This window comes from Chionomys nivalis, chromosome 6 (genome assembly GCF_950005125.1).
Source record: "Chionomys nivalis chromosome 6, mChiNiv1.1, whole genome shotgun sequence".
NCBI classification, from domain to species: Eukaryota; Metazoa; Chordata; class Mammalia; order Rodentia; family Cricetidae; genus Chionomys; species Chionomys nivalis.
In genome coordinates, this window is record NC_080091.1 from 51,791,985 (window position 1) to 51,808,514 (window position 16,530).

Consider the following 16,530-nt stretch of genomic DNA (forward strand, 5'->3'; position numbering starts at 1 on the left):
TAATTAATATAGTTCGGTGTGATTATTTGGGTCTGAGCAGCTGGAAAATGAACAAGCAGTCTCTGTTTAAAATACCACACTATTATCTGCTCGTACCAATATTCTTATTTAAAAGAACACGGAAATTGAGTTCCTTCTGCACTTTATTTCTGAGGATATTTGTTCTAGAACCCTTTTGTTGCTTTGCCATTTAGAAAAAAGAAACCAATAAAAGTAAGATATACAAAGGCTCACAATCTTTGTGGATGATTAGTATTTACTTTCTTTCACCCTAAAATTGACATTTCCAAAGATAAATGGAATAAAGACTCAACAAGTCCGTTACTTTCCATTCTATAGAGGAAATAGTAATTTTTAAAATGTCACCAATATGTACTGTACAAGCAAGCTTGAATATGTCAAACAAGCAAAGCTATTATGAATTGTGTTTACAGAATCACTGGTTGATCAATGCAGTTAACAAACATGAACTAAGATGTAGTCATACATTCTTTTCTAAGGATGCCACTAAATTTGTTAAACTATATCATAGTTTTACAATAAATAAACATTTTCTTAATGAACTTACTTCGCAACAATAAATCACACAGATTTGCAGATATTGGCATGCTTAGTAATGAAGGAACTCATAGTAATTGGCACAGTCAAAAGTAAAGTCATTTCTGAATGTTTTGCAGAAGAACTGTCAACGATATCAGTTCAAAATCAATGCATGCATTATAATCATAAATCAAATATTGACAGTGCTTCTCAAGTAACACACAATAGACAAACACTTCAAAAAACATCACTCACTTTCTTTTTTTTTTATGAAAGTGTATGGTATGCTTGCCCCACATCAAGTGCTGTTCTGGGAACTTGGGATACATCATAAAGAAGCAAATGAAATGTTAAGGTTCCTGCAAGTATGGATGATTAATGTTAGCAAGGTCAACAATCAGAGTTTACTGTTGCAAGCTAAGTAAGTTACCTTTTTTATTTTTAGCTGAACTGTATATGACTAACCCCATCCATTAAATTTTGAGGACAACCTGGTCTACCAAGTGAGTTCCAGGAAAGGCTCCAAAGCTATAGAGAAAACCAGTCTTGGAAAAAAAGTTTAAATTATAAGAGTTAGAGAAATATCTCACCTTTGAAGAGAACTGGCTAATCTCCAAGAGGATGTAGGTTTAATCTCAGCACCCACATGGTGTTTGACAACCTACTATAACTCTGGTTATGGTACAAAAATATACATGAAGGCCATATACTGATTCATACATAAAACAATAAATAAAATAAATTCCTTAATGACATTGTCTCATATTCTCTTCTGGTTTGGAAGTAGGATCTTTTCAGAGATAAAACAGATAAAATGAGCTCAATATAATGTACCATAGTAAATGTGATGTGTATGTTTTTATATTAAGAAATTGAATATGAACACAAGATGTTTACATGATTTCCTGGGAAAATAAAGAGATCAGAATGATATTTTGAAAAGCAAACTGAAGTAGAAATCAGAAAATCAGCAAAGCTGTACAAGAGGGTCTGAAAATCCATCCTCATAGCTCTCAGAAAGAAAGAACCCTTCTAACAACTTAATACTGGATATCTAGATTCCAGAATGAAGATAAATTTTCTGATTTTATGACACCAGGTTTTAATACTTTCTTCTGACACAGCAACAAAGCAATACAAGTAGAAAGACAGCATGGGAGGATGCTGTGGATAGTCACCTATTAGTGATTTTTAACTTTCCTCAAAGATCCCAACAGTCTTTGCCTAGATGGGATATTTACCTTTGTGTATTAACCACCTCCTGTTGTTTTAATCAGTGTCAGGAAATCAAAGTAAGGTGCAAAAAGTGCTAGGAATAACTCACAAAATGACATTTCTAATTTTACTGTCTATGAATCAACTACTATGATTTAAGCTGGGGTCGTCTCAGCTAGGTAGGTAGCTAGGTAGGTAGCTACTAGATAGATAGATGATAGATAGAGAGATAGATAGATGACAGATAAATAGAAGATAGATGATAGTTAATACATATATAAGATGATATATAGATACATATATAGAAATAGATATAAATGATAAACAAAAGTAATATAGATATATAAATAAATGTAGCTGCCCCAGTTTCATTTCTATTGCTATAATAAAATATCCTGAGAAAATGTTTCTTAAGGGGCAAAGTGTTTATTTCAGCAAACAGAACATCAAATTATATTCCAGAAGTACAGAAAAGGCATGGGGCTAGGAATTTGAAACATCTAGGCATATTATAATCACACTTAAAAGTGAGAGAAACAAATAACATGCTTGCTCACTTGCCTGCTTGTCCTCAGGTCAATGTTTGCACGCTTGTGCAGTTCTGAATCTATCTAAATTTATCTAAGTGATACCCACACTGTGCTGGGTAATCCCAGGTCAGAGAACTTAATTATGACAGACATTTATAGGCCATCAAATGAAGACAATCTCTCACTGAGGCTCTCTTCTCAAGTAGCTCTAGGTTAGGTTGAACTGATAGTAAAGCTAAGCATCTCAATGGTTATATATGTATATGTGTTTGTACATATATGTGTATATGTATTTGAAAATAAATGTAATTTTATAGGTGAGTGAAAATGAGACTTGGAGAAAGTTTTAGAAAGTTAGTTTAAGACATTTTCTTACAGACATTAAAAAGAAATCAAGAATAGAACATATGGGAGGGACTGACTAATATGGAAATGGTATGGTGCACTAAAAGCCATCATGAGACTCATTAAAGCCAAATTGAATTTTTCATCAGCATCTTTTTATATTTCATACAATTCTAAAGTAACATATTCATGGAAAATTAGGAAAACTACCATCAAGAGAAATGAACTATATATAAGCATTCACCTTAGACAACTTTTATTTTTAATGAAGTTTGTTCTTTCAAAATATAATGGCTACATTTGTAAACAAAATTGCAAGAGGACAAAAATTCAATTTTATGAGAGGATAAATGAAAATTGTGGAGACTGTCAAATTCTTAATAATAAAGAGATGTTATGCCTCTTATTCTATTTTATAATACTGAAAAAATTACTTGCTTGAATAAAATTCTTCTAATAAAAATGTTGTTTATTATCCTCTGACCTTTCTGACTTTGTGTCTGCTGCTGTCTTCCACCCGTGTAATTTTGACTCTGTGGTGTGTGTGTGTGTGTGTGTGCGTGTGTGTGTGTGTGTAGTTAAAGTTAGGGTTAAGGGCTAGAATTAAGGTTAGAATCTTCACTGTTCACAGTCTACAGTGATGAAGCTAAAGCAAGACCACGTTGTACTTTTAAAATAGAGAGAAAAACAAAACATATAGGAGTTTCTCCTCATGTTGTACTACAAATGAGCCTGAGAGCTGTCCTGCCCTCACAGGAAAGCAGCCATCACTTTCATGTCGCATAGATCCAGAATTGGATTGCAACACAACTGTCAGCAGTCTGTGTGAAGCAAACGTTTTCTCATTAATCAAATGCCGTTTATCTCATTTGCTTGAAGAAAACTTACACAGTAGGAAAACTTCCTCAAAGAGTCTTTGCAGCATCACTCTTAAAAAGAAAGCATTTTCCCTCCACACAGCTTAAAAGGAATTAGAAAGTATTTTATTTGTACTTTCTTCAGCTGGCATTGCTTTTATAAATTGAAATCCACAAAGGACAAATGAAAACTGAATTTCTTTCCATCTGTATATTCTGTATGATGAATAAAATGTTTTTAATAATAAAAATAATGACATGACATCCATTCTGGCTTCATTATTAATTAGCCGAGTCATAATCTACCATCTAGCTATAATCTATTCATGTAGCTATCATCTATTTAGTATGTGTGTGCATACATATGTGTACATTTGTGTGTAGATTTCATTCATCCTAAGTTTTTAGATAATGATAATTTTCATTCATGAAACTTCTATTTTTAAAGTCATTACTATTTTTATTAGTTGATCTTTGAACATTAAGAAAACCATCATTTATTTTACCAAAATAAATAGGTAGGAGAAAACATACTTCTCCTAGCAATTCTGGTCACATCATAGGTATCACAGAACGACATCTGTGTAGCAGATATGTTTCGAAGACCCAGACTTCCTTGATTGCACAAACCATGTCTCTCTTGGAGAAGTAATACTGATACAAATTAAAAAACATCATGCTTGAGTTTTTTATGCAGCTGATAAGCATATGGACCTTAATCATTCCACATTCATCCATTTTTCATGTTGGCCTTGGGTAGTGATTTATTATCTTTGATTCACAGTAATTTTTTCTATAAAAAATAAAATTTTTAAGTATTCTAATTTTTACATATTTTTATATAATAATGCTAACTACTTAGATTATGTCTATAGAACTATGCTTGTACATAAAAATTATAGATATAAACATGATTTAGCAACTGTGAAAATATAAATTGTATTAATCAAATATAATAGCAATTAAACTCTATGAAATGCGAGTAATTGTTCACTTTATATAATATCCAAAATATCTGTTCTAAATAAGTTCACTAATATCATCAGGGCTTAACTTGTTGCAGTTACGACTCTTGTGAGTTATAATTCTAGAGTTCTTTCACAGAAAATATTACACATTATTTTCAAACACTGCTGTCCTCTTCAGATCATGATTGTATGTACATATGTAATAGCCCATTATTTAAATAATGTTTGAAAACAATCAAGCTTTTGTGGTGTATATGATTTTACATTATAGAATCTTCTGTGTGTGAAGAGGCTCTTGCTTTTTTCACCAAGTCAGTTTTTCTACCATGAACAGAGATTGTTCTTCATCTTAGTTAGGATTGCTTTCATGAAACACCATGACCAAAAGTAAATGGGGAGAAAAGAGTTTATTTTGCTTACAGTTTCATGTAACAGTTCATCAACAGCGGTGAGAGCAGGAACTTACACAGGGCAGAAATCTGGAGGCAGGAAGTGATGCAGAGGCCAAGGCTAGCTGCTGCTCATTGGCTTGTTTCCCACGGCTTGCTCAGATTTCTTATAAAATCCAGGGCTATCAGCCCAGAGATGGCACCACCCACAATTGGCTGGGCCCTCCCACATCAATCACTAATTAAGAAAATGCTCCAAAGTTTTGCCTAGAATTCAGATCTTAGGGAGACATTTCTCAATAGAGGATTTCTCCACTCTGATGACTCTTTCTTGAGTCAAGTTGGCATAAACCTAACCAACACACTCCCAAAATAATGGTTCTGCGACATTGTCACTGGCTCAATATGAATCCTTACCACATGGAAAGCTTTGACCTGACCACAGATTTCATCATTGCTTACTACCTTCTCAGAGAATGTCAATTTTGTGAGAGGCATATGAAAATTCTGACACCGATTTTAGTAAATTACATGAACAAATGTGGAAGCCATTATTCCAGTACCAAATCAGGATAAGTGCATCCAGATAGAATTGGAAACCCTAACCAAAAATCTGCCACATACTTCACTAGATTCTTTTCACCTTGTTAATAAAAGTTGAATATCTGAATACAGCTCAATAGTGCAAGGAAACCTGTGTCCTGGAAAATCTCCTTTGGATAAAGCCTTTTGAAGCAATTTAGTTTGATCTGAATGTTCACCAGAATTTTAAGAATGAAAATGGTATGGTGGTTGAATACTTAGGACAGTCTCCTACTCGTGATAAAAATCTAGTTGATTGTGATTTTTAATAAACCAAATATACTTCAAAGATAAAAGGGCATGATTCCCAGCTCTGCTGAATTCCACACTATTTAGCTAGTACGAACTGAAGAAGCAGAATTTAGTGGTTGAAAATTTTCTCTAAGGTAGTTACTCAGTGACTCTATGTTCCTCCCCCCCACACTCTGTTCTTCAAGCTCTATGAATCCTCACTCACAAGTCTTATTTGATGGTGATGGTGTGTGTGTGTGTGTGTGTGTGTGTGTGTGTGTGTGCGTGCATATTCCTCATATAATTAATACCCACATCTTTGGCACTTTAATAGTAAGATGATACAGAAAGCATTCTCAAGCAATACTGCTACCTTCTTAAGCAGGCAGTGACGCTGACTTGCCATTTCCATTGAGGCAATTTGAAGTTGTTATTTTTATTTACTTTCAGATTGAGATGAGGCAAGATTTCATTTTCAATGTTTCTAAGGTTTGGATACTGTGGTGAAGGAAGTGCAATTTCACCATTACTTAGATTATATATTTGAGGTTGTCTAATATCAAGACATCCTAAGAGAAGCTGTTTTCATATGTAAAGGGGTCTCTATGTAGCCTTATGATGATTTTGCTGACATTTGCATTGATATACATGTCTCCCCTGGTAATGAGAATGAAACTACCATTCTTCTAGGGGATGACTTGTAGTACTTCCCAACACTGCCTCTAAGTGTAAATTGATGAACATTCTTACTAACGAGGCTTTTTTTTTTTGACATGATTTGAATGCCATCTTACTCCAGACTTATAATGACAGGTCTGCGTGTGTGTTCAGAAATAACAACTAGAAAGCATCCATATTTTCTGATGTCTAGATTACTGCACAGTTCATTCACTGTCCTTTTCTCTGAAACTTGTACAATAAACAATCATAGAAAAAGTGCAGTAAATACGTGTTGAATAAATTGTTTGAATGGACTTTTCTAGAAATGTGTGAGAGACATGTTTGGTACTATGGAGTCATGTGTATGTTCCTTGCAAATAATTTTTATTCCTCTACATGATTGAGGTTATTTATTGGGACTGTTCTACAACACACTATACACAATCATGCACTTCTTTTTTTTTTATTTTATTAACAGATTTTATATTTTGGAAATTTTTGTGTGAGTACATAATAAATTATAATTATCTTCACCACTTGCCTTTTTTTATTTCCTTCATACCTTTATTTATCTTCCTACTAGTAATCTCTTTTCCATGTACATGTATTTTATGACCTATCGCGTTTAACCAGACCTATCCCAAAAATATTGTGTGTCAATTGGCAAGCATGGACATGGGAGAGGCTCATGCAGCCATACCACTTACAAAGTAGCTGGTGACTATTGGGGATGCTGAGAGAGGTAGCAATTATCTCCGGCTGTGTGTTCACAGATATTATTTTCTGATTTTTTTCATTATGCTCTTAGTTTTTTAAGCCTATCACAATTAGAACTGAAATATAATGATCTTAGTTATTTTTCCTTTGCTGTGATAAAATGTTATGACAGGAACAACTTAAGAAATAAAGGATTTACTTAGCGCACACTTTCATATTGTAGTATGCCAGTCTATCGTGGCTGGGAAAGTCACAGCAGAGGAGGTTAGGAGGATTTTTCTGTCCAGTCAGGAGAACAATCAATGATGCTCAGCTTGCTTTCTTTGCTTATGTAATCCTAGATCCCCTGCCCAGAGAATGGTCCCTTGTAGTGGCCAAATATTCACATCTCATTGAACATAATCATGATGATCCCACATGAACCTGCTACATGCTACCAATTCTAGACAATTCTTATAATTCCTTCACAGAGGATTTTAGACTATGCAAATTTGACATTTGAATATAGTCATCACACTTAAATTATAGACTTTTTCATTCAATAATCTTATTCTCATTTTAAAGATATCTGTGGATCACGAAATTTGATATGGAGGCTGCGTTATTTTATAAGAGATAAAATGTAAGTAAATCATCAGTCTACTAATGTGAACTAATTACTTGAAGCAACTCTACAATTTCGGACCAGTCTTTATTATTTAACCGACAGGATTAACAACTGGATATTTTGAATTATATACATTACCCATCACAGGTCATTTTAGTGATGATGGTATATATCTTGCAAACGGGACAGAAAACTTATAAGTCCCTATATTTAGAGAGGTTGTAGGAAGAGACCTGTTGTTATTGGAAGTATCTGTGAATCTGAAGGTTACTCCCATACATGTACTCTATGATAGAAGTAGGATTACAGCAAAATATGATTTTTGCTATAATTGGTTAGGAGCAATATTTTAAAAGTGAATAGGCATGTTTATTATTAAGATATTCAAGATGACAATAAACAAAATTTCATGTAACATGTCCTGATTATGGAAATATTTCATAATTCATAACAGGTTTAGTATGTCTACAGTAACCATTGAAAGTGTTGCAACGAGCACGAAGTCAGCAGGCTTGAGACTGAGGCATGCCAGCAGGTAGAGTGCATATTAATGAAGTTGTAGATTGTAAAGCAGTCGGTATACGTGTGCATATGCACATGTGTGTATTAGAAGTAGCAGTAAGAGTTGTAGGGCATTCTATGTCCCCGTTAATCATTTTCAACAAAAGGAGGGTATTTGATATTTCAGTGGGTTCTTGTGACATTTTTTTTAGCATTTCAACATTTTGAGTAGCACTGTTGTCATTTACCTATTTTAAGTTTATTTTACTTTTTGATTTTTATTTATGTATATAATTATGTGTGTGTGTGTGTGTGAAGGTATACCATATGTATACAGGTGTCTCTGAGACCCAGAAGAGGATATTGGGTCCCCTGGAATTGGAGTGACAGGCAGTTATAAGTCAAACAAGGATATTAGGAACAAAACTTGAGTCCTCTGGAAATTTAGCTAGTGCTTTAACCTATGAGGTACCTCTCTAGTTCCTGTTTGCCTTTGTATGAGAGGTCTGTGTACCCAGCAGATCTTCACAGATGGGTTATACTTTCAAAAAGAAAAAAAATGCAATCATTCTGAAAAGCTACAAGAATATAACAACTTTATTTCCCCACTTTTTGGGTTCTATTTTACTTTCTTTTCAAAGTAACTAAAGACACTGCAAAAATTCAAATAAATTGTACTAATACATATTCTTCCTATTTCACCAGAAAATTAAACTTATATTCTGAAATTCCATATTGTTTACACATCTTTGAAAGACAATGCCTTCTTATATTATTCTTACATCTTTTCTTAGCAAATTAGTAAACTGCAATGATTAATAAAACTAAACACTAAGAAATCAATTTTTGATCTATATCGCCTGAGCATCACTTGTTAAACAACATACATTCCTGATAATGATAAAAGCCAAAGTAATTGATTTAATGCATTGAGTTGGAAGCCTGACCTGAAGAAATTGCTCTGTGTAAGTTATTGTTGATTTTGTTTTCTCTTGCTACTCATACTCAGTGATGTCTTTCTCACATTCCTGCTTTGTTCCCTCTACCCCCGCACGGTACAGAATGAAACCCTTGGTATGAGCATGCTATCAGGAAACAGAAAATATACAGAGTGATCATTGGGCTTCTCTAAGAAGTGGAGGCCTAATTATCATGAAAAGGGAGACAATATATATTGTGTGCCAACTTGTATGAATTAAATGTGTGTATTGAGGAGGATGACTTTTGCTAATCACATGGCTTGAATGTGCCATGTGCCATGGTAAATTTTGCTCAAGGTGAAATGATGCTACTCATGTAAAATCTTCAAAGTTATCCAATAACCACAGAACTCCCATATTTAAGGTATAGGTAGTTATGGAATATACTTTAGTAGTCATAAAGGAACAGTACCTGTACATGAAAGAGAAATACCAGTAAGTCTTGTTGTTATTGTGTGAGTCCCATAGCTGTTCATCGGCAATGAAACTTCTGCAAAAGCTCTGGTGACTTAAAGTCTGCAACTACATTGTTCAACGTTGTTATAACGTGAAATCTTCGTAAATAACAGAGTATGTAAAAACTACTGAGATTCCTGTAAAATACACTAAGAAATCAATAAATAGAAGGAAAGTTAAATAAGGTAAAATCCAGAAAGGAAGTAAAACAAGATAAAATGTCACAAACATGTCACAAGCAATGCCCGATCTCTATAACATGCTATTTCTTCAAGAGCCAGTATCATGGGAAATGCTAGAGGTCATTTTTAGGAAATGTAAAAGCATAGTTAAATTCATGACACTTGTAATTTTGCTAAATTGATCACCTCCTGTGCAAGGATAATGACTGTTGACTGCAGAAGATGCTCGCTCATCCAAGTGACCATCCTCATCAAGGCATAAAGCACTCCAATATTTTTACAAGAGAATATGTATATACATATATCATATATATATCACATGTAAATATATAGCATATATATATGTTTGCAAGTATTCATTGAGTTTAAGAAATATGTCTGCATGAAAACAAATATGATATGTAGATTCCTGTACTTTAAGTGGTAGCCTTCCTAATTTATGTTTATCCAGTGACAGTCTTCAACCTTTATACTCACTTCCATTTCATGAATTCAGGAATAAGATAGGCTTCTCGGTCACACTCCTATAAAACCCCAAGCTTAAAAATATCAAATACCAGTTTTCTCAAGTATAGAACTTTCTGGAGCTGGCAGAGGATTAAATGAGATCATGTGTGTTAAGAATTTAATATAGTGCAAGATCAAGCTTTGCCACATGTCATCAAAATAACATCACACACCACTCCAGCACCACTGCATGCCAGGCTTTTCTCTACATTACTTAATTCCACCCTAACACAGTCGTGACATTAGCAAGTGAGAACATGGAGCAACTGACAGGTGAAGCAGATGTTTGTAGTTCTGGTAACTACCAAGGAACTATATTTGGATTTTAATCTTAGCATCCTGATGTGGAGCCCCATGTGTTCTTGGGAATGCTTACACAGATAGCCTCTTATACTGAAGTCTTAGAAGCAGAATGTTGATTATATAATCTCATTCATTATATATCATCTGTCCTGGACATAAAAAGAGAGAGAGAGACTAAATGGTAGATTCAGTCATAATACTGATGGATGAGTGTGGGTAAATATTTTATCGACTTGAGTTTGGGATGCTCAAAAGATAATTACTACTTTGATGTGTTCTAATTAATGGAGAGTAAAAATAATTGAAAAGTCAAGGGTGATACGCAGATGAAGTCTTGAGTGATTATATATTGTTGATATGGGCAGTGACATGTCAAGGATGCCAATGCCTCAGACTAATGAGAATGGCAAGGCCTTCCCCAGGTCAGTATCAGTAGAATGTCAGGGCATTCCCGTGACCCAGCTGTGGATGATGACAAACCGTTGACCTGTAGTTGAAAGTTGTATGTGCAAAAGTACCTAATCGAGCGTTTTTCTCCCAGACGACTATGATCATAGTCCCCCTCCATACTAATCCCCTATAGAAAGGCCCTCTGAGAATATGTCAACTACTGCCTTGTTCTTGTATAAAACGAATGAGCTGAGTACCTGGGTTGCTGCTGTATCTCCATCCAAGGATATGGTCTGTGGATCTGAGCTTTAAATCATTTGTGCCTCTCAATCAATCTCTGTCAGAGTTCGAGGACCCAGTTGCACGGGCTGTGGTACCTGGGATGATAAACACAGTGTGAGAAGTAGTATTGTAAAGCAGACATGTACCAAATAGTGGTAGTGATTCTGGGAGAGATCAGGCAGCAGGCAGAAAGTAAAGAATATCATGGTCTTAAGAGGAAAGTTAAGAACGCTTTGAAAACAATAGTATTATTAGCAATGAGACAGAGACAAAGACCCACATTGGAGCACCGGACTGAAATCTCAAGGTCCAAATCAAGAGCAGGAGACAGAGCACGAGCAAGGAACTCAGGACCGCGAGGGGTGCACCCACACACTGAGACAATGGGGATGTTCTATCAGGAACTCACCAAGGCCAGCTGGCCTGGGTCTGAAAAAGCATGGGATAAAACCGGACTTGCTGAACATAATGGACAATGAAGACTACTGAGAACTCAAGAACAAGGGCAATGGGTTTTTGATCCTCCTGCAAGTACTGGCTTTGTGGGAGCCTAGGCAGTTTGGATGCTCACCTTACTAGACCTGGATGAAGGTGGGTGGTCCTTGGACTTCCCACAGGGCAGGGAACCCGGATTACTCTTAGGGATGATGAGGGAGGGGGACTTGATGGGGGAGGGGGAGGGTAATGGGAGGTGGTGGCGGGGAGAAGGTAGAAATCTTTAATAAATAAATAAATAAATAAATAAATAAATAAATAAATAATAGTATTATTAGCAAATTATACTCACAAACTTCTTGGCGATGGTAAGGGCATCTCTTCCTTCTTGTTAGAAAATGTTGAAAAATGTTAGAGCTGGCACAGAGCCAAACACATGTGAACAAGCCGTGCTGTTGGAAATGGTATGGTCCTTGTGCCTACACGGGGTAGAGCTGACCCGCAAAGTAAAATCCTTTAACAACTTTGCACTTTAAACAGCATTTTGAGGTCGGGATTCAGTGAATTCGGTGAACCACCTGTGTTCTTATTTTATTTAAACAGAAATACTCTCTCCAAACTCTAATTGAAGTGTGCTGTTTAGGCCAGGCTTTTATGTGGTGGGTGCAGCCATAAAATATTTGATACTTTAGTGCTTTGGTGAACCACCACTGCTGTTCAGATAGAGTAGGATAATCTGAATGAAAACTACTTATTTTTTTCTGCCTGGTTGGAGGTATTTGAAATGATGGAGCTACCACCCCTGAAAGCCATCGAAATGGAGTAAGCTACAGCTCTGAGTTAGTAGAATCACAACAGTCATCGAATATTATGATATTAGTCATTTTTAGGAATAACTAGCATTATCCTGTTTTAATAGTATTCAAATTTGATTTATTTCAATTCCTTATTAGGTATATGATGATAGAGCACCCTGAAAGTGACCTGAGTGTTGAAGGAAGGGGTTAGTTTTGTTTTTTTTTGTTTTTTTTTTTTTTTTTGTTTTTCGAGACAGGGTTTCTCTGTGGTTTTTGGAGCCTGTCCTGGAACTAGCTCTTGTAGACCAGGCTGGTCTCGAACTCACAAAGATCCGCCTGCCTCTGCCTCCCGAGTGCTGGGATTAAAGGCGTGTGCCACCACCGCCCGGCAAGGGGTTAGTTTTGAAGGGTGACATCGGAAGAGGAAGTCCTTTGATGGAATGTCGTCTTTTGATCTACTCAATTTCAGAAAGCCAACAATGTAATAGATGATAAAAGCATGTGAATTAAAACCATGTTAGATTTCATCTAGCATTGTTTCTGAGCATTCTAGGAAGTTTTATTTTCTTTGTATTAGACAGTAATTAACACTAAATGCTGGAGGATGGAGGGCTGTATTTACAATCAATTAACATGAAGTTTTTATGATGAGATCTGTAACTGTCTGACTCTTTAATGAAGACTCATCCTGTCTATCACCATTTCTTTCTCTACTCCTGTCCCATGACTCTGTGTGTGTTTGTGTGTGTATATATTATGTAGCTTATCAAGAGCAATGTATTCTATACTTTTAGAGTTTGTATTGTGGATAACTAGGCATTGGTACCTATTAATTTGTGGCAAGTGAAAATGAAACTATTCTCCTTACCCTGATAAAAAGAGGTTGAACTAACAGTTCAAATCTTAGATCAGCCAAATAAAACCCTCTGGCAAAATCTCCCAGCAACTTGTTCTCTCAATCAATCAAGTTTTACAAGAAAGCAGTCGTGCCGCTCAGTCTCCTGCTACATACTGCTGCCATAGAAGTACGACAGAAGAGTGGAATACTGGAAACAAGCACAATATAACTCCACACATGAAAATGTTTGATGAATGACCCTTTACAGAACGTTTGCAGCCTCTATTTCACATGTATATACCCCAAGGTAATCTTAATAATTTTGTAGCATTGGAGTAAAATTAGTTGCAGGTTGCAGCTCCACACATGATTCTAAAGGGTATTATCATGCCTAATAGTAAAGTAATGATTTTTTTTCTAAAGCCAAATGGTTACAGTCAAGGGGTAGCTAAGAACACAACCATCTACACACAGAGAAAAGAGATGTGAATATTGTGATTTGAATGTAAAAAAAAAAAAAAAAAAAAAAAAAAAAAAACCTCCATACCTTCATGTGTAATTACTTAGTCCCTAGATGGGTAATGTTGCTTCAGATGGTTATGAAACCTTTGGGAAGATGTGGTTCTAGGGATGGCGTGGACAAAGCCTCCTTTTCCTGTCCCAGCAAGATGTGAGAAGGTGAAGTGTTACACGCACACCTCCTTTCCCACCATGGTGCTGCCTGCCCACATGAATGTCATGTCATTATGAACTCAGTCACATGAAACTATAAGCAAACAAGACGCCCTTCCTCGAGTTGCTTCTTTAGTTATTTGATCCCGGAAACAATAAAATTCACTAATTCAGAGTACTAAGGTGGTGATTCTCATATGCTGCTTTTCCTCATCTCATTTCTCTCTCAGTAAATGCAATGTTAATCTCAAGTAATTTGAATTTCAGACACGGATATGTGACATTTGTTCATACCATAGGTAGGCAGTTTATGATTTTATAGTGTACTACAGCCCCTCATAAAATATCTCCATATTTCTTTTTTGACATTTTTCAGAAATCATTGTTGTTGTTAATGGTCTTCTGTGACAACCATTTGCAACCATGCATATTTCTAACTCAAATGGATTGTCTTTTCTATTTAGGACTTTCATGATCATTTTCTACAAACATTTTGGCTTACAGATGCTCTTATAGTTCTCTTCTCCCTATTTCTCCTGGTTCAGGGCATAATCTGCAGGTGTTTCTCAGTATTTGTCTTTCCTGATTTCCACTGATATAACTAACACTCTAATGACATGTCTCTTCAAAATCTTTTTAGACCTGGTATCATCATATGGCTGGATGCTGCCTATTTGAACATTAAGGGAATTGATATATCCAACTTCTAAGTCCCAGCTATGTAGATGTTATCCTCAGTGTCAGCTTCATTTTCTCCTATTCTGTTGTTAAAATGGCAAATGCAATGCTGATGAAATATATTATAAGAATACTTAGGAATAAGGTGGAGTTTTAGACACTCAACAAATGGTATTGGGTAGATATAACAGAAGTATGCATCTGTCTTCTTGAAATCACTTTGAATCTTTTTATTCAGTATAAATACCTATTTCCGATCAGAAAGCCAATCCCAGTGTGCAGACAATAGATAGTCAAGTAACTAAGAATATTTTTTTTTGCCAAATTACCATACCAATTTAAATTTTAACATTTACTGGGATTTTTACCCCATAAACATCAGTTTAATATAAGGTATAAAGAACTGAAGATAGCCCATTTTGAAGTAGTAACCTGATAAAGAGTTCAAAATTTGGGTTTATTCTTCTGGGAGTTTGTACTTTGTGCGCTGACTGCCTGATAAGCACTTCCCCTCCATTTTATACATTCAGTTTTATCTCAGGACTATCACCACTTCCTTTAGGTCTATTACAAGTATCACATAATGAAAGAGGAAGCCATGACATTGTGTAAATCTCTTCACAATGTTCTTAATCACTGAACTCCCTCCCCAACATGCTTTACACACACACACATCCCCAGATAAGGACATACTTCATCATTTTTCTTTGGAATGAAACAAACGCCCCAAGAGAAGCAAGTCTTTGGTAAGGTATTGCTGAATCACTGAATAAGCCAATGAATCCATTCAAAGGGGATGCAACTCATTGTACTCTAGGTAAAAGAGGGGAAAGCTTAAGAGATAAGCAATGAACTTATCCATGAAGAGATTTGTGTTTCAGGGATTTTGGAGAGACCAAAGTGCCTTATGATCAGATACAACAAAGAAATACATTGAGGGAGCTAAATGTTTAGTCAAGCAAGTGTGTGGTAAATTATTGCACTCTGTTAACGGGGAGATTTTGGTCAGATGTACAAAGCTGTACTTCAGAAATAACGCTGACTGATTTTTCAAACTGAGTTTATTTCCTCTATTATGCTCAACAATATAACAATCTTGAAATCTAGTGTCTTTCCAGTGCCTCTGTCTGTTCAGACTGTCATGCTGTGTTATCACAGATCGGGATATAAATGGGAACATTCATTACTCACAAATGTGGGGATTTGAAGTCTGAGATCTGTCCTTATGCGGACTTTGGGGTATGGAGGTACATCTCTGTCACTCCCAGGAGTTCTAGTCATTTAAGGCTTGGTCTCAAGTTAAACTGTGACTAGTGGTTTTGCAGTACAAATAGTCAGACTTAGCCAGCATGAAATAGAGTTATAGCTTAAAATAGAAGTTAAACACAAAGGTTATCAGAAAGAAGCACCGAGAAGGAAAGACAAAAGGCACATTCAAGGGCATGGGTGAGAGAGGTTCAGTTAAAACAGTCACACGTCATTGTCTTAAAGACAGGTGCATGTAGCGTTTTGAAGTTATTCTCTTTAAACACTAGCTATGAAATCTAAATGAAATAAAAAAGGGGGTTTCAGAGGAATACTAGATTGCACTTGACAAGATTATAAATGGTAATCTTTCATTCACAAGTATGCAAGAAAGTAGGATTTCTTTATTGTAAATAAAAATAACAGTGTTGTTCTAGGTACCAGGGAATGTCTGCGAAATCAATGAGGCTCCACCCAAGGCCTTAAGTTTGAGTCATTCATAAAATATCTATGTGAAAAAAGAATAATAACTTTATATTGGTAGCCTTTACATCAAAGTTTAATTTTTCTAGTAGTATTTTTCCTTGGGGAGTAAGGAGATTGAGTTTGACTGCAGGGTGAGA